This window comes from Hesperophylax consimilis, chromosome 5, assembly GCF_061612785.1.
Source record: "Hesperophylax consimilis isolate HC1 chromosome 5, BYU_Hcon_1.0, whole genome shotgun sequence".
Taxonomy (NCBI): Eukaryota; Metazoa; Arthropoda; class Insecta; order Trichoptera; family Limnephilidae; genus Hesperophylax; species Hesperophylax consimilis.
This window is the reverse complement of record NC_142840.1, coordinates 25,560,560-25,579,403: the sequence shown is the minus strand read 5'-3', so window position 1 is coordinate 25,579,403 and position 18,844 is coordinate 25,560,560. Positions and strand designations below refer to the sequence as shown.

The 18,844-nt window shown below is 33.4% G+C and overlaps 1 protein-coding gene across 6 annotated transcripts in view; it reads right to left on the bottom strand.

Moving 5' to 3' along the window:
• The window catches only part of Prosap (SH3 and multiple ankyrin repeat domains prosap), a 254,059-nt gene extending 245,249 nt beyond the window's left edge, over positions 1–8,810 (bottom strand). For all 6 annotated transcript variants that reach the window (XM_089631747.1, XM_089631750.1, XM_089631751.1 and 3 more), the window contains exon 1: positions 8,435–8,810. The gene's annotated coding sequence lies outside the window, so the exon portion shown is untranslated. The remainder of the gene's footprint in view (positions 1–8,434) is intronic.
• Between the last annotated feature and the right edge of the window lie 10,034 nt (positions 8,811–18,844).

Genomic DNA, 18,844 nt, shown 5'->3' with positions numbered 1-18,844 from the left:
AAAGTGAACATTCTAGAAAAGCTGGTACCTGCCTTCAAGCTAAACTGGCTTTAGGTTTTGAACAGTTATTTATTATTGGCTTTACAAATAAATTGTGCACCATCTTTCGGATGATAATAATAATTATTAACTTGACCAGTTTTATAGCGCTTTCTGTGATACTTTACTAAAATAATTACATTATAGATACTTGACAAGCAAAAGCAGCTTTACACTATACTCAAAAATTTGTATTCATCTACTTATCTACAGACGTTCCGGGTTGTGAAAAGGGTTTAAGCTCAGAATAAAGAAGAGCACGAGAAATGCAATGTAGCCATGTGGGCGTGTTTCGTTTTAACTTTTTATTAAGCAATAATATAATAAAAAGTTTTAAGACCTTTGGAATTCCACCAGGAATTGTCAGTATCAAAAACAGAAATTATTTTATAGTGATATATTTTTCGCTCTGATTTTTTCCTGTACTTTTCACTTTTTTCTGATTCCATATTCATTTTTGGATTCGATATTTTTATCTTATATCATTATCATCATATTCAATATAAAAATATATGTATACATCCTATGTTTAAAAATATAAAGCAGATTGTTGATGAGCACCAGTTGACAATCTGGCAGATTAACGGAACATTTATATTTTCTTGAGAAAATATATATTAAAATTCCGGGCACGTAGAGCTAATAAACGAAGAAAGGAGTGTAAGGAATATATATATGACGCAAATGTGAATGACAGGGGAAGTCGGGGTCGCCCCAGGAATACATGGTACGATTAAGTGAACCAGATACTTGAATCGTGCCATGTCAAGAGTCAGAATAATAGAAGATTATATATTAGACGATGCATGAATGTGAATGAGGTAAGAAATGTGTGCCAAGACAGAGTTGTGTGGCGGTCCGTCATCTCTGCTTACCCCTACGGGGAAATGGCGTGGTGATTAGTTAGTCAGCCATCTTTATTTGAAGCTGTGTATGATATGTATACAGTGGTTTTAACAGATCAGCTGTTACAAAATTAAAAAACGTGGAAATTGAAATTTTCATATATTTCATTTCAATGGTAGAAATTAAGAATATTTTATTTGAGAATTTAAGCTGCTTCGTAAATAATATTATTTGTATTCATATATTATGTTACCCATGTGTGCCAGTAATACATATTTTTTGTTAGAATATGGACAAATATACGTTTTTTGCTGATGGGTAAATGAAGTAGCATGAAGGTGTTAATATTTCTAGGAAATACTCTGGTTCACTAATTATACCAACACGTTCTAGAACACCCAAGAAGTATTACCAACACCACCACAAGGTAATTTATATTTTATGTCGATGATATCGCAGTAAAACGAATGAATCAGCTGCAAATGTAAATGTCCAGAATATAAAATGCTGAGATTCTTCATGGTACAACAATATGATACCTCAGAATATAATTCATTTGTAAATCTTTAGTTAAAATCAACTTCATCCTGAAATATAGGTTCAATTATTATAGTTTGAGAAAACAAACCATTAAAAATAAAGTTTTTTTATTAGAATTGGTACATCTATTATCAATTTTCGATATGGTTGCGCACATCTCTATGGCCGGCTAGTAGCAATTTTTTTTATTTTGGTTTCATAGTATCGAACCTTCGTCCCCAGGGACTGGCTCTTAAACCGCCATAAAATGTCTATTTTTGGAAAAACTTAATTAGTAAAATCTTAAATTGAATGAAGAAATGAAGACAATATTGGTAGTTCTTATTCCAAGTATGATACAGTTAAATATGACCGAAGGAGATAGGGTCCCATTAGCTCAGTTGGTAGAGCGGTGCCCCGGCAAGGCAAAGGTTTTTGGCTCATGTCCTAGATGTGACCATATCTTTTTCTGTTTCAAATTTTCGTTTAGGAATCGCTAATATTATCTTCAATAATTAAATATTAATACTGTGACACCAGTGACTGTAATCAACACCGCTAAGACAAGCCAAATCCTAATTGGATAGTACCGACATTTATTTCACTTAGTATAATGTCATTCAGTTTCAGAAAAATACGTGTGCGCGTGTGCAAGAGTGCCCCCAAAAGATGATAAAATGCATTGCACACGAGTATATCTGCTGAGTTTCAGCACGATTACATAACGTAAGTGGGTTAATTTTCCCTTCCAAGATTCCATTTAAAACATCCATTCATTTATGCATTCAATCAAAAACACAAAATCAAAATTCAAATATATGTATCTTACAAGGGGGCATTTTACTGGAAAAAAATAAAAATTTAAAAAACAAAAAATTCAATATCAACTTGAAGGGAAAAAAAATTGTAAGAAAACACAAATTCCAACCATCACGTTAAAAAGGAATATTTTATTTTGTAGAAGCAAAAACTTTTTAACTTCAGCAAGATTAATTGTTACTGACATTGAATTACGTTGTATTTTTATGTGCTATCGTCTGGCTGTCGGATAATAAGTATTTTGTTACAGTTATGCCGATACAAATGGCTTTTTTGGCGTTATTAATGTAAAAACTGACATTAAATCGCCCTCTACACAAAAATATAAAAGAAACAATAAAAAACTATTGATACAGAAGTTCACAAGAAAGCACACTTAAAATCTGAAAGCTTCTTTATAATGAAATACGTTTTTATCACAGACAAAGGAATTAATAGACGAGAAGATAAAGGCGAGGGGTAAAATCAACTGTTGAAGAACGAAGGGAGTGAAGATGACTGTGATTCGTCAATAAATCAATCTGACAGTAAATAGGCATCTCGCATTATAATATCACCATTTACTTCTTAAAAGTAAAATCTGCTTTGAATGAATAGACATTTTTACATGGGAGCGCAAATTACTCGCCACGTTATGAACAAATTTGCGAAGTCCAAATTCGGCAAAGTAAGGCAGCTTCTATATTCAGAGTCATAGTTAGTTCAGAGTATTTAGTTAAGACACTTTTATAAATGTTCATAATTTACTTCCCAGCAACCAACCAGCTTTGTGTTTCGCGTCCAGACGTTTCTCGATGTGATAGTAACAACTGGTTCATATTATACGATGTGAATATGCTTAAAATAAAATAAAATAATGCTTATATATGGAATGTAATACGACAATTGGGTTTATTCTCTTTTTTCGCATCTATTTTTACCAGTTTTCATAGTACAAGTAAACATTTTGCCGTGTTATTTCGTAAAATGAACCGATGATGCCTGGACCATAGTTCGCACAAGAATGATGACGTCACGTTTTCAAATATCACTTGAGGCCGTACGCGAGCCCAGCCGGCTCAATGGAACCGGTATGGGGAGTGGGGATAATACGCTTTTAATCACTTAGGGCAGGTCTACTAATATTCATATGTCTATGGTTTTTATGTAAAAAAAAAACAGGTACGAGTTTCTTCTTTATTATATGGAAACGAGGCACAGAAATCTAAAACTGTAAGTTATAATGTCGTGAAATGTTCAGATATTTTTGTGAATAGAAACAATAAAACTATTTCCAACTCTTTACATCGTTTCCATTATGAGTTATGAAGCTCAGAAAAAAAAAACATTAACATATTTAGGCAAGTTTTGCTTTGGTGAATTTAAAAAAAAAAATAAAGTATTGAAACTTGTTCAAATCCAGTTACTAAACAAGTGGCGTAAGTGAACATGGTACGCACGACTTGCTTAAATATAAATATAAAAAAATATTATTATTGCGCAATAGTGCAGTCGTATTAATCTAATAAAAATTAACAGGAAAATGTCTAATGAGAAAAAAATATTAATCAATTTGATAACACTAATCAATTTCATGATCAGCAATGAAGTTTACCTCTGCACTGGGTTTTGCAGTTAAACATGAGCCAACCGCTAATTACGCTTCCTAAAGCAACAAAGACGGAAGATGCACACGTGTACCTACATTTTTACGGTGAGTCATAGATAATCAAACAATGTTTCGACTTTAATAATATTCCAACAATTATAAAACGTGGTGCATGGTTGCGAGATTTAAAATTGTATTTCTGCGTTAGTCGTAAAATTATTCAAGATCAATGAACTTTTAATTTTTAAAATTGGAACTGAAAAAAATAAATCTTATTTTTATTAATTAATCATTCTTAATTTAAGATGTGTATTTCTTTTGTTTAAATGTTTGATAGAAGCATGAAAGATGAACACTAATATTCGATAGGTAAATTACTTCTTTCAAAAGGCAATGATCCTTCCAGTTTAACAAATTCTACAGTTATTATAATACCCCGTGATTTTTCACGGGTCTGCACTAGTTGGGTAAATAAATTTGAATTTAAAGTGATAATTTAATAAAAATAAAAGTGGTCCCAGAGAGAGGTCGTAGGTGACGTCATCGTTCTAGTATCTTGTGTCACCATCGATTTCATGCAAGACGCTTAAGAAGGAAAGGACGATCGTCAAAGACGTACGTACGACCTCTCTCTAAGACTTAGGACGGGTTGTTTCGGAAAATTTGAACAATTTATCAAATTTCAACGTTCATTTTCAAGTTCTGTGAAAGCTTTTTTCAAATTCTGTTTTTATTTCAGTTCTGTCAAGCAACTATCCTATAATGATATAATAACAGAACTTGAATAGGATTTTCACAGAACCCGAAAATGAATGTTGAAATTTGATGAATTGTTAAAATTCTCCGAAACAACCCATCCTTAGTAATTAAGTGGTAAGCGTATGTTCGATCAAAATAATAATTACAAAATGTTACATGTATTTCAAAATAAACTTTTTGTAACTATCTAAATTGTTTTTTTGTCTCTATCTTGCATAATCGGTGACATACAAATGAAAGTAACTAAAACAGATCGAAGATTCGTCAACTCACAACTGGACTAACATCGAGACAAAATACAGTCGTCGAATCTGAAATCTGAATGGTATAATTGCCGAACTTGCGTAATGGCCCCAACCAGAAGTGGTAATACTGGAATGAGGACAGAATGGACACAGAAGAAGAAACAGAGAAGCAGTTGTTGCGGAGATAAAAGTAGAAGCAGTGGTAGAGTTGTTGTTGAGATAAAAGGAGGGCTTCAGATGTACCGCGGCAGAGCAAACTGTGTCAGGTCTTCAATACCGGTACCCCCTGATACCGGCTCATCTCATCTGGGCGCACTATGACCAATACGTACTTTACAGTTAGCAGTTAGCAACGCGGCGGGCCTGATTACTTACTTGGCAAAGTAACGTAGTTGAAATATTAAATACTTTAATATGTTTCAAATTTGTTCTCGTTAGGCAAAAACTAATTATTTTTTTTTATTAAATTTTTACTATTTTATTTGGCTGAATGCCAAGAAGAGGAAATAATGACAGATTTTATCAGTTTTTTTGGAATTCCACTGCCAAATTTCAAAGCGCAATTATCGATCAATCAAAAATGTTTTGAGATATTTTTGTATAAGACACCCAACCGTCTGGAGCAAATGAGACAATGGCATCCCCAATTGGGGTATGTTGTGAGACTGAAGGTAGTGGAGAGTGGAAGGAGATGGAGAAGAGGTAGGTGAGGAAGTACCTGGCTATTCAGATCTGGTCACCAAACACGGTCAAAGCCATTTCAAGCAACGTTTTCATTCTTAATGGTGGTCTAACACAAGGGCGATACTGAGAGTATCTTCCACTCTGGAACGTACCGCAAATAGAGAAAAACGATGTTAAATTTATATTATTGGGAGAAAAACTTTGAGACACATTGGGGGTGAAAAAATATCACCCGCTGCCTGTTTTAGCAAATAAGAACTGCATTGAAAAAATGAGGACCAAAATGAAAACACTTTTTTTGACAGTCATTGGCTAGAAAAAGACACAGGGTGGAGGTTTTGGTATTCCAAAACATTTAATTGAATTATTTACTGAGAGATACTAACTATTAATATATACAACTATTAATAATAATAATAATAAGAATTTATTCCAGAATGTATGCAGGGGTAGTGCAATGCAATACATTCCATATTTGAAATAATATACATAATAAGTAATAAAAATAATAATAAGGTTGGTAATAACATAGGTGTTTCCGACAGGCACAAAAATAGCGGAATTTAAGTGAAAAAAAGATAAAATATATATATATATATATATATATATGCACATAATATTTAGTACGTTTATTTTCTTTTCAGCCTTCCATTGTTTATTAAAAATTCCGGTTTAAATTTAATAAAAAAATCTATATTGTTTTCTGCCGGAACGCCTAAAAAAATCTTTTAACAAATATTATTTAAGTTGTTGTTTAATCTTGATCAAGAGCCTCTGTATATTATCTGCAGCGCTAAATAAAGACCAAAGACCTCAAGGTCAGCTAATTAATCTGCGGCCCACCGCCGAGACATTCGAGAGGTCGCCAAGGTCCACCACAGCTGCCTTCTTTCATTTCAATTGGAAATTGGCTCTGAAGGGCTGGGGACAATGACCTGGCCCATAAAAATATTATTTAAATATCGATCTGGATTCAACTTCTATAAATAATTACAATTTAGTTAATTCAAAGATCTCTTGGCGATGTAGGTTCGATTGAGAGCGATAATTATTACCCTCTGTCAATCGTTAGTGTATTATATTATTAGAATTTAATAATTCGTCTTGTTTTATATGTATCTTTGCGACTACTCGCGATGTAGAAATCACCACAGTCTCTAACCTCAGATGGGACTATGCCGGGAACGTGGCACGACAGATGACCGTTGGAATTGCAATTTACAATATCATCGGAGGTCACCCACAGATATAACAACTGAGAAGCTTCGGAGACTCGGGGAAGACCTATGTCCAAAGCTGGCCGGTAGAAGTCTCGTGAAGAAGGAAAAGCATCGTTTTAACTGAAAAGTATTTCCCAGAAGGTCTGTAGTCAGGTCCAGATGCCGGCGTGATCCACGCAGGAAGATGCTCAAATATCACTCAAATATCTGAATCTGCTATTCAGAATTTCTCGTTTGGCGCGGTTAATTATTATTTCGAAGAAAACAAAGTTCGGACTGATTCACTACAAAACCTGTTTGCTGTGATTCAAGACACAAATTTATCCGGAGATAATATTAATAATACTACAGTATAATTCGACAATTTTCTGATGGCCGTTATGAAGAGATAATCCGCAACTAAATGATCTCTAGGTTCTTCACAGCAACCGTCATCAAAAAGCCACAAAGAATCCCAACACTCATCGCAAGTCGCAACTGAATACTAAACCTGCACTTTATATTATACCCCATACCAGGCTTTGGATAATTGGAACTGGTTTATTCTATCCATCTAGGAATCCTTAGCAATTAGTTCAAGCTTGCTTAGGCCTAGAACTACCCAACTACCAATCCATCATAAAGCCTGCGTTTGATGGAAGGAATTAATTTTAATTACCGTTGAAGGTGTTCAGATATTTCACCAGAACGTAAAATAATTAAGATTTTCTGGATGCTACGTAAAAAGAACAATATGTAACAGGGTTATTAATTATATAAGTATATTCCCTGGAGTATCTTGTTCCAAGACGATGTGGGGTTATGAATCTGTGAAATCAATACCATTGTCTGGATTTTAGGATCTCTTGCACATATCCATCAATACAATACTAACAGAGGGGATGCTGGTAGTCTGGGAGGTTTGGTACTTGCTGTAGGAACATGCTCACAAAAGTTCCTTAGTTGAACAATCAATTCAAATAATAGCTAATCACCAATAATATTATTCATCAGCATGTTTTCAAGATCCAAAATAATACGCCCAATTCAAAATAGTTTTTCTCGGAACTCTGAATAATAATAATTAATACAATCATCTGAAATACTTCTATCGATACTGCGTGGGTTTTTTGGAAAAGAGTGGTTCCGAGAATTACAAAATGAATTTCAATGTCATCAAAGAGGGAGCCTTTTGAGATTGAATTGACAAGATTGACAGTGGGATTGTTCTCGTTTTGTTGTTCTCTTGGATGCTTTGGTCTGCGCCTTCTTATTTTATTGTTGTTATAAAATACATAAATGCGAACAGCTGGAGTATTTTCAAGAATTGAGTAATTTCACCAAAACTTTAATAAATGAATCGTAAACATTATATTTAGAAGAAGAAATGTGAATAAAAGGGGGCGAGGTTTTATATTTTTTATCTGGACGCTTCAAATTAATTTTTAATTTTTTCCAGATTTGTATTTGTCTATTCGTAAATTTGAATGACTTTTTGAGTCATTTTGAAAACAATTCCGTCACAGGATGTTTCCACAAATTTGCACAGTTACTAGTCTAAGACACGCCTTCGTCTTGCGACGTATGTAGGTATGTTTTAAATTGGATACAATATTATTTAACTCGGAGCTACTGTACAAGAAATTTGTCAATTTGCGTAATACGCAATTATTGTGGTACCTGGATGTTGAAGAAACTGCAAACATGTAAAATCAAAGTAATAAAAGAAAACTCACCTCGACGATGAATGAAAACAATACAATCCAGAGTTTGCACAAATGCACAAAAGAGTATCGGAAAAGTATAAGATGAAAGGGGATGCACCCGAACTGTTACAACACGTCACGGAACAGACGAGATAAGTGTGGCACCACTTATTATCTATGGACTACCCTCACAAGAACAGAGCAAAACAGCGGCACTCCAACTTTACTGTGCGAATAAAGAATTTGACACAACCAAACACCTACACAAGAAAAAAAAACAGCAGAACGAATTCCTTATCAAGGCAGATTGTTGTTCATAAACTGGGCAAGCACTCACTCGATTTGTTTACGATAAAATACAGAAACGGTAAATAAATGTCGCGGGAAGAGCGATCAACAACGCGCGGCGTTTTGGAAACGACTGGCGGCCGGTTCCAATATCGAACGGTGCCGACTGGCAACAGTGGGGGACAGTTGTAGGCGGCAGAACGAGACGGGAGAGACGCCCCCGGGGGCGGCGGCGCGACAGACAGAGATGGAAATACAGCCACAGCCTCTGACTAACATAGGGATGGAGAACTAAAACAACCCACACTTAAAAAGAACCAAAACAATTGCTCAAACTGATAAAAAATTATATGATTTTGATCTTATTTTGTTGTGCCTTGGTTTATTTGCTGGGAAAAAATATTGATTGAGTTTGGATAGGGTAGAAGCCGGCGAGTTAGGGCGACGACAGGGCGGGTTTGCCAAAATTTTGTTGATAATCATAATTGAAGGATGAACTGGCGGCACTACTGGCAGGGGCATAAGAGCAGCATCCATTTAGATTTTAGGATCCTTAGGATTTTAGGAGTATTCGGGCGTTTAGGTTAGGTAAGCGACTATAACAATAAGCGCCTGCATTGCTAAATAAGGCAAAGTTGGCTTTTGTGCGTGCCGCATCTATTCTCGTCTCCTGCTGGACCAATAAAAGATGCTGTGTTTGCACGCGACCGCCTTTCCTCTTACAAGACTTATCGACATCTTAACCGGGAATTATTAGATCGATCGTATCTTTGGTATTGTAGACGAATCTTTGGCATTTACAAGAATGGCTCCTCCAGAGGAGAAGTGACCTTGTCGTCCTGGACCTTTATTTTGATTCATTCTCATCTTAGGTTGGTTAACATTAAGGCTATCGTGACATTACACATTAAAGGCTGGAAAAACACTGCGGAATATTGTTGATGCCTCCGCTATTAATAATTGATCCAAATTAGGGGTGGGAGAATAAATAATATAATTTCAGGCATGTTTTAAGGATACATATCACGGATTTATACATATATATGGTTCGATTAGTATGTGTCTTTGTTAATCTAGGATATTCCTGCTTTTCTCCGTGTTTAACTTTACGAGTATTTCCCGTGCATCGGTAAGTCGGTTTGTTATATTTTTGGAACTCATTTTCAAAATGCCTTTGGTGTGGTGGAAATCCATTGATGATAACTTTTGGCCAGCTTAGAAAAAAAAACAAGTTTGTTTCACTTTGTGAGTAATACATTATTAACTGTTCATACAGCAAAAGAAACTCTTGAGAGATGGGTACATATCATGGTTATTTGGTCAGTATTTTTGCGACGCTTTTTGATACATGTAATATATCCTAAATTTTTACTTTATAAATCTCACAATATTTTCAAACATCGATTCGGAATAATTATAAGTAAATAAATAAAAAAACTGATATTTCGTTTTATTTATTTCCATTGCAGCAACCCTTTTTGACTCGGACTGATTTTTCGCCACGGGAAAGGAGGGATACGACAAGTGCATATGTTTTACTCTTCTCAATATGACTTGTTTTGATTATGATTTAGCATTCCCACATTTTTTTTATACATTCTACGATTTAGCATCGTTGACCTTGTCTGTACAACGACGTACTTAAGGAAGAGAAATAAAGGTTATATATGTATAACCTGAGGGCTTAAAGTCAAACAATGAAATCTACAAAAAGACATACTAATTACCAATAATGTATTTAACACGTTTTTTGTAGATAACGTTGTTTGTCATTAAGTCCTCAAATTTTTTGTAAGTTTTTTGTGGATAACCCATGTTTGAAAATTAAGACCTATAACTATTTGAATGTTTTTTTAAAGATAACGTTGTTTGACTTTGAGATCTAGATTTGTTTGTATGTTTTTTTGTAGATAACGTTGTTTGAATTTAAGACTGAAAATTACTTGAATGTTTTTTTTTATAGATATTGTTGTTTAACTTTGAGACTTAGATTTATTTGTATGTTTTTTGTTGATAACGTTGTTTGACTTTAAGATCAAGAATTGAATAAATTCAATCGAACATCTCGGAATTATCCTAACGTAAAGAATATTTTACCCTGCGAAATGTTTCGATTGTTAAAATGAGTTATTACGAGGAAAGAATCGACAAAACTGTCCCAAGGAAGTCTCCAGAGAGCTGAAGAATTAAAAGAAGTAGGTACTTGGAAGAAATGATTTTTTGCCTTTGTATTTATGTGTATCAGTGATTTCGATACTATAGTATGTTTAGTTTTTTTATAGGTAATTGCGCAACGTCGTAATTTATTATTGAGTTCATTTCTATAATTTATTGATATTGTGGGTGAACCGCTTTATATCATTGGGCTGGTCTATCAGTAATTTTAGTTTGGTATCTCTAGACTCATCTTGCCAGGGCTCCTACCAGAGAGCATCTTGACGGGTGTAAATATCTCTCTTACCTTCCCTCCCTCCCTCCCACGGCAGAGAGCATAAAAAGCAACTGATATACCGGCCCGCAATAGGGTGCTCTGAGTTTTGGTATCAGGGTAGGGAGCGGAAAACAGCGAATTCATTGTAAAAAAAACTTTCAACAGATAAATATTCTCTGGATTTGGTAGGAATTTCATAAGCCAAATCTTTCATCCGTGCATATTACAAGCCTATTACCGATACATACAAATTTCACATTTTTCCTCATACACACAAATAAAGCTAACATAAAAATATTATCATTCTTTCGTTAGTACAGTTGTGCTAATTAATAGAGGTACCGACAGATGGCACTGATTGCTATTTTTGCTGGCTATCGCAATTTGTTCTTAAGAGGAAGCCACAAGCCAAAAATGTGTACATTCTTGGTAGGTCCTCATATTGTAGGTAATAGACATTAAAATCGCTTGATAAACGGAGTCTAGAAACGCTCGATTTCAAGCACAAAACTGGTTTTTATTTATTTTGTAAATAATTTTATAAGAAAGCAAAAAAGTTAATCAATTGTATCTGTCATAGATAATCTTAGCTATAATACTGTATTTTTAAAAAGTTGTTTCCTTTACGCGTCTCTTACATTTCTATTGAAAAAAAACAAATTTTTAGTAGTTTACATAAAATGTTTTATTGAGTATTTTATTTTTTTATTTGTATTCTTCTCAAGCGAAACGATAGGAAAATCTACAATTTATCGAAAGCATATTTTAGGTATTCATGATGAACACCAATTCGTTATAAAGATTAATCAAAATAGTGATTTGTTATTAAGCTTTGCCTTAAAAGCTCTGCCAATTTAGACAACAAACGAAATGAGTAGTATCTTGAATGCATACACAGCCATATGCATATGTTTTGTACGGTAAAGCAAACATTGAATATTCTGACGTGAGCGTCATTTGGCATACTTAGTTTCTGCTTTTGACATATTATAGTGTGCGGTCGGTACGATGCGCAATGCGCTGCAATTCGTAAATGGAAGTTAGCGCGTATTTTTGAAAGAATTATTTTATGCATTTTTATATTATTTCTACTTTTTGTTTTACGCGAGTAAGGTGGGGTAGGCAGTGCGTGTGTGTCTACATGGAATGCACGCCTCTGCTGGCCCGTAGGTATTTGAACTCGCTGACCGATTGTCAAATGACGCACTGACCGCTCTCCAATCTATTCAAACAAATACACTTATCATTTGGATATAAGTATGTAACAAATACAAATAGTTTTTATCCACGAAGTATAATATTATATGAAGCAAGAAATTTGGTCTAATTTCCGACTACACCCATCGAAAACTATTATTTAAATATTTGTAAAAAGCATTAGCTTTGTGGCTCGTCATAATTTACAAATACATTTGTTATTGACTACTTTATTTTAATTACACTACTGTTTTCGGAAAAACCCTTCTTTCATCAGAAGAATATTACAAACTAATCTACGATACAAAATATTGACAGATTTATACAAAAACAAAATAGGTGTTTGAGGGGAGGTGAACAAAGTGGAAGGGGTAATTACGGGATTTCCAGGAAGAACAGAGCGGTTAACTGGAAATATATTTAGAATAGGACCAACAAATAGATTAATTTGGTTATCCATTATACTAAAGTTATTTCAAGTGCTTCTTCGTTAGGTAAAAGCATAAATGAATAACATTAAAAGATTATTATTTTTTAATGATAAACTAATGTTATTAAGACAAGGTTTTTTTTATCCATAGCACAAAGGATAACTCGGGAGATATTTTCAATTCGTACGGATATTTCAGGCGACTAATTATTGCTTTTAATAATTTGTTATCCTTTTTTCTATGCATAAAAAATCTTGTCTTATGAACATTAGTTAATCATTAAATAATAATAATATTTGACAAGTCAACATATTTCACCAACAAATGTATATATAATATAAAAATCTATACAATATTAATAAAATTGACCATAAACACATCACAAGAAGCCACACCAGAAATGACCTTATGATCCCAACGAGCAATACGGCAAAGTACCAAAAGACACACACATACTTGGGACCTAAATTTTACAACAAAATCCCCCCTGAATTAAACATAAAAACTTGTAATATTTCATACATAGGCCCAATAATAACTAAATGGTTGATTGGACTGGGCAGAGGAGAATCTGAAAAAATGTTAAAAAACGTCACGTAATAAATAGACATAGACTAATCACACACTATATATATCTTCCATTATTCTAATTATTGCTCATACACAACCGCTCAAGTTCGACTCTATCATAAGATTGTAACGATTAAACATCACAAATTAAAACATTAATAAGATATATTATAGAAATAGACAAATCACACACTTACTTTCACATATTTTTTGGTTTCTTGGAACAGGCAATTTGCCTAGTTAGGAACCAATAATTTAGATTTGATAAGGTACAATAATCGATATTCACAAAATATTTTAATTACATCTTGTATCATATTGTACTGTGTGTAAATTTAAATGAATAAATAAATACAAAAAAAATATGGCTCGACGCCATCTAGTGGGAAATTAAGCACTAACAAAGCCTTTTATACAAAAATAAAGTTGGTTGTTTACAGGTAAAAAAATATAATAGACAGTAATTGTTGATTGAAGTACTAGTGCATATTGAGTTATTTGGGGTTGGGAATAAGCAGACGTAGCTCAATGGTCCAGAGCACCTGACCGGAAATCAGAAGGTGCGGATTCAATTCCGTAGACGGCATTTATTTTTACTCGGGAGATATTTTCAATTTGTATGCATATTTCAGACGACTAATTTGTTAATAATAATAATTATATTGGACAATTTTTTACAGCGCCGCTTTTGTGAGTTATCACCTTAGGGGCGCTTCATTGAAAGAGTTGCCTGATTGTTTTTGAGTGAATATTTATTATCTTGGAAGAAAATGTACACATTTGTGTCAAATTTATTTTCGCCGATACAGAAGAATAATAATAATAATAATAATAATACGAACCAAATTCATTTTTAGAAAACGAATTATATAAAATATATTATGATAAAACTATACTAACAGACCGAGCGATTAGTCATAATAGACCCGATATAGTTTTACATGACAAAATTAAAAAAAATAACTTATATCATTGATATCGCTATTCCAAATTCCTGTAATATTCAAAAATCTGTTAGTGAAAAAATAAGAAAATACACAGATTTAGGAAATGAAATAAAAAGAATTTGGCATTCTCAGACTATAAAAATATTACCATTCGTTATTTCGGCTACTGGCATTATACCTAGCTCTCTAATTAAAAATTTAGGCGTATTAGATCTATCAAAAAAATTATATATAAAGATGCAAAAGTCGGTCATTTTGAATACATGTAGGATAACAAAAGATTTTTTAAATATTTATGTTGAGGGATCAGTAGGATTTATAGGCCCTGTTAGAAGTTCTACCGAGCCGAACCCTCTGATATGAAAATATCTGGAGACGGTGAATTATTTTCCCATTTGATCTCTGGTGATTTGACATGTTGTTCTTGTATTGTTTTGTATTTATTTTGCTTATATAATGCACTTACATAATGTTGATTGACTAGATGATCATTTGTGGAAAAGTGAGTGGAAGGGTTAAGTTTTTCCTTTGGGGAAGATTTAACCCGGACAACTAAATCGGAAGTTTAAAAAAAAAAAAAAAAATGTATAATTTGGATAATTTGTAGAGCGCCGTTTTTGTGAAAAATCACCTCAAGGGCGCTGTACATTTTATTTCCTAGGAGCTACATTTGTTATTTAGAAAAGATACCAAAACATACTTACCTGGCAAGTCACTTCCAACAAACACACTTATATTAAAAAGTTTATGCTTATAAAAGATAGAACTGCACGCAGAGGACACTATATCGAAAAACACTGGTCGTCGCATGATCTTAAGTCTGCTATAGTTTTTATTTTAATTTAAATGTATTTTAACTGTCTTAAAAGCCTACAAATTGTTAGTTGTTATCATTTTTATTTATTTATTTTTAATTATTATTTTTATTTATTTTATTTTATTTTTAGTATTTTTTACATTTTGTTAATTTAAATTTAAATTGCCATCAACTGTGAAAGTGGAGGTTTCTGAAATTATGGATACGACTGTCTGAAAAGGTGCGTTTTAAGTTTAGACCTAAATTCTGTCGAGTCTGCGATCTTTCTCAAATCATGTGGCAGTCCATTCCAGGCTTTAGGTCCTGACACGGCAAAAGCACGCTCACCGAACTTAGTATCTGGTGTGCGCTTTGGTTCCTTCAACCTTCCGATAGCTGATGACGTTGCTGACCTAAGGGTTGACTGTCGGGAATTGGAATCTTCTGGAATACACAATTCTGATAAATAAGCCGGAGCCATTCCGTTAAGTGACTTAAATACCATCCAGCATACCTTGAACTGGATTCTTTCAGGACATTTGAGCCAGTGCAGATTTTTGAGATGCTCTGAAATGTGGGAGTATTTAGATACTCCGGTGATAAGCCTTGCCGCGGCGTTGAAAACGGATTGTAATTTGTTGATTTGACATTTAGGGAGACTTGCATATACTTGTAATAGATATACAGCCTTACCAATAAACTAGCATATAAAATAGCAGTTTTAAATTTCAAACAGCTGATAAACAACCATTTATGTATCGCAAACGTAAGTTTTCCAGTTATTTAAAATTTAAAACACGTTCATTAGTAAGCTAATTTTGGGTATCTGAGGTGATATCTCGTAAAGCGGCGCTATACAAATTGTCCAATATTATTATTATTATTTAATTTTATTTATTTTTATAATATTGATTACATTTTATGGCTTTGACTGTCCAACTAGGAAGGATTTCCGTTTTAGGACAGTCAAATTTACAGGTTTCAAGTTATCTTAGACGAATACAGGATTTAAGACTAGATAAAATAAGTATGTTAAAACGAAGATACATAAAAAGATAAATAAAAAAGATTCATAAAAAGATACATACAAATATACATAAAGGCGTTCGTGATAAATAATTATCAAATTACATTTTTTAGTAATATTTCGGAATCAGTCCTGCCTAGATCCAACAACCATTTTGTCACTCTTGGACCGAAGGATGAAAATTCACACAGTTTCAGCTGAGAGGGGATTTTATTATATATTTTAGGACCGAGATATAACATATAGTGTAGGTATTCGATGCATCTGCATAATGTCTTAAAGGTTATGAATTTATTCATTGAATTGAAATAAATATGTCCATTGTCCAGTCGTGGTTTACAGACACAAGTTAAACTAATTGAAATTAATATGGAGTAAATTTATAGGGGCTTTACCATTAATTTATGATGACATTAATATTATGTTCCATTTCTGTAGCTTGGAATCTCATTTCACAAACCTAATAATAGAGTTAACTTATGCTCTTAATACAATATATTTTATAATATAGAATATTCTTATACAGGAAAATCTCTGCTAAACAATAATTAGAATGTACATATTTACTAGGATGGGTTACGTGAACTTTGTTTTGAGAGATGTTGTTGGTCGGTTTTTCTAGAAGGTTTCTTTAAAATAATATTTATTTTTAGACTTCCTTTGCTTTGATAATCACGCTTTAACAATTCTGGGTATTACGCTAATTCTTTAAAAAAGCTTGTTTTTTATAAGGATCCCAAGTATCAATTTTGTTCCAAAATAAGAACTTTTAAAAAAACATATTTTTGAATTTATTTTTTTTCGGTAATGACTGAATGAATGAATGCAGATGGAGCTGAAACTCTCCAGATAGAGTCGTTCTCAACAACAATGCATTCTATGGACTTTCGGTGTCAATCGCGTACATACACGTTGACATATCTGCATGCCTTTGAAATCGGATGACATTATAGCAGTCAAAGTGCGAAATAAATTTCGGTCCTATCCGATCAGCAGTTGGCTTTTAGGTGTTGATTTTTTCTAATAGATTTCATTAACTAACTTTCCACTAGATGTAACTAAAAATGTATAAATTTATGTAATAAATTCGCGAATGTTGAGGTAAAAATGATTTTTTTATGTTTATTATTTATTGTAACAGAGATATTGGCAAGATTGGCGGTTATGCCTTCGACAATATGATAACGTTTTATCAAAAAAGAAAACAGGATATGCTGTACTAAAAATACTCTAACCAATCTGTCATTTTCATTACAATATGAAATTTCGTTGTAGGAGACAGCCTCATTGACAAAAAATCAATAAATTTTATTTCCCATCCCTGACTGTGGAATTCCAATAGTAAAAAAATTAGGAATTTCAATTTAGATTGGAATACGGATTCGAAAATCAAATTTGAAATCGGCGGACGGAAATGTCAACCCCATTGATGTATAAAACTGTACATCAATGGCAGCCTTTGAAAGTTGGTTTGACATGTGACATTTTGAAGCGGCAGATTAATTGTCTAATTCGGGATAGCCCATAATATATAAAAACAATATCGTTATAAAATTTATCAGTTTGTTTGCCTGAGGGCAGGTTAAAGTACCTTTTTATGTGAAACCGCACAAGAGTCCCAACTGCTCCCAACCGTCTGGAGCTAGTGAGATTATGGCATCGCCAATTGGGATATTTTGAGAGACTGAAGATAGTGGGGAGCGGAAGGAGATGGGAAGAGGAAGGTTGGGAAGTACCTGTTTATAATTTATCATTATTATTTATATTTTTTTCGTGTACTTAAATATTTTTGGAAATCTAGTACGGCGCTCTAAATACCAAATATCATATAAAAAATATTATTACCACATTTCGAAAAAAAGATTTTTGATTGAAAAAGGCACCATTTACATTATTACGGAATTAAAAATAAATAAATATTATGTACGTTGATGGTGCGGTGCTGATTGCTGACAGAACGGAAGATCTACAGTTTGTCGTGTCTAGGATGAACGAAGTATGTATGAAGAATGAGTTAATGATTAAAGTAAGTAAGTCTAAAGTCATGATCTTTGAAAGAGTGAGTACGAAAATAGTGTGCAATCATAGACATATGAATATTAGTAGACCTGCCCTAAGTGATTAAAAGCGTATTATTCCCCACTCCCCATACCGGTTCCATTGGAGCCGGCTGGGCTCGCGTATGGCTACCCGTGAATCTTGAGAATGTGACGTCATCATTCTTGTTCGAACTAGCGTCGAGCTATGGTCGAAGCATTTTACGAAATAACACGGCAAAATGGTGGCTTAGCTATGAAAACTTGTAAAAATAGATGTGAAAAAGAGAATAAACCCAATTGTCGTATTACATTCCATATGTAAGCATTATTTTAAGCGTAATTACATCGTATAATATCTATCAGTTTGTAGAAACATATACTATCACATCGAGATATATTTGTACGCATCGTTGGTTACTGGGAACTAAATTATGAACACTTATAAAAGTGTCTTAACTAAATACGTAAACAAAATATTCGACTCTGAAAATAGAAGAATTTTTTTTGCCGAATTCGGACTTCGCAAATTTGTTCATAACGTGGCGAGTAATTTGCGCTCCCATGTAAAAATGTCTATTCATTCAAAAGCAGATTTTACTTTTAAGAACTAAATGGTGATATTATAATGCGAGATGCCTATATACTGTCAGATTGATTTACTGAAGAATCACAGTCAGCTTTACCCCCTTCGTTCTTCAACAGTTGATTTTACCC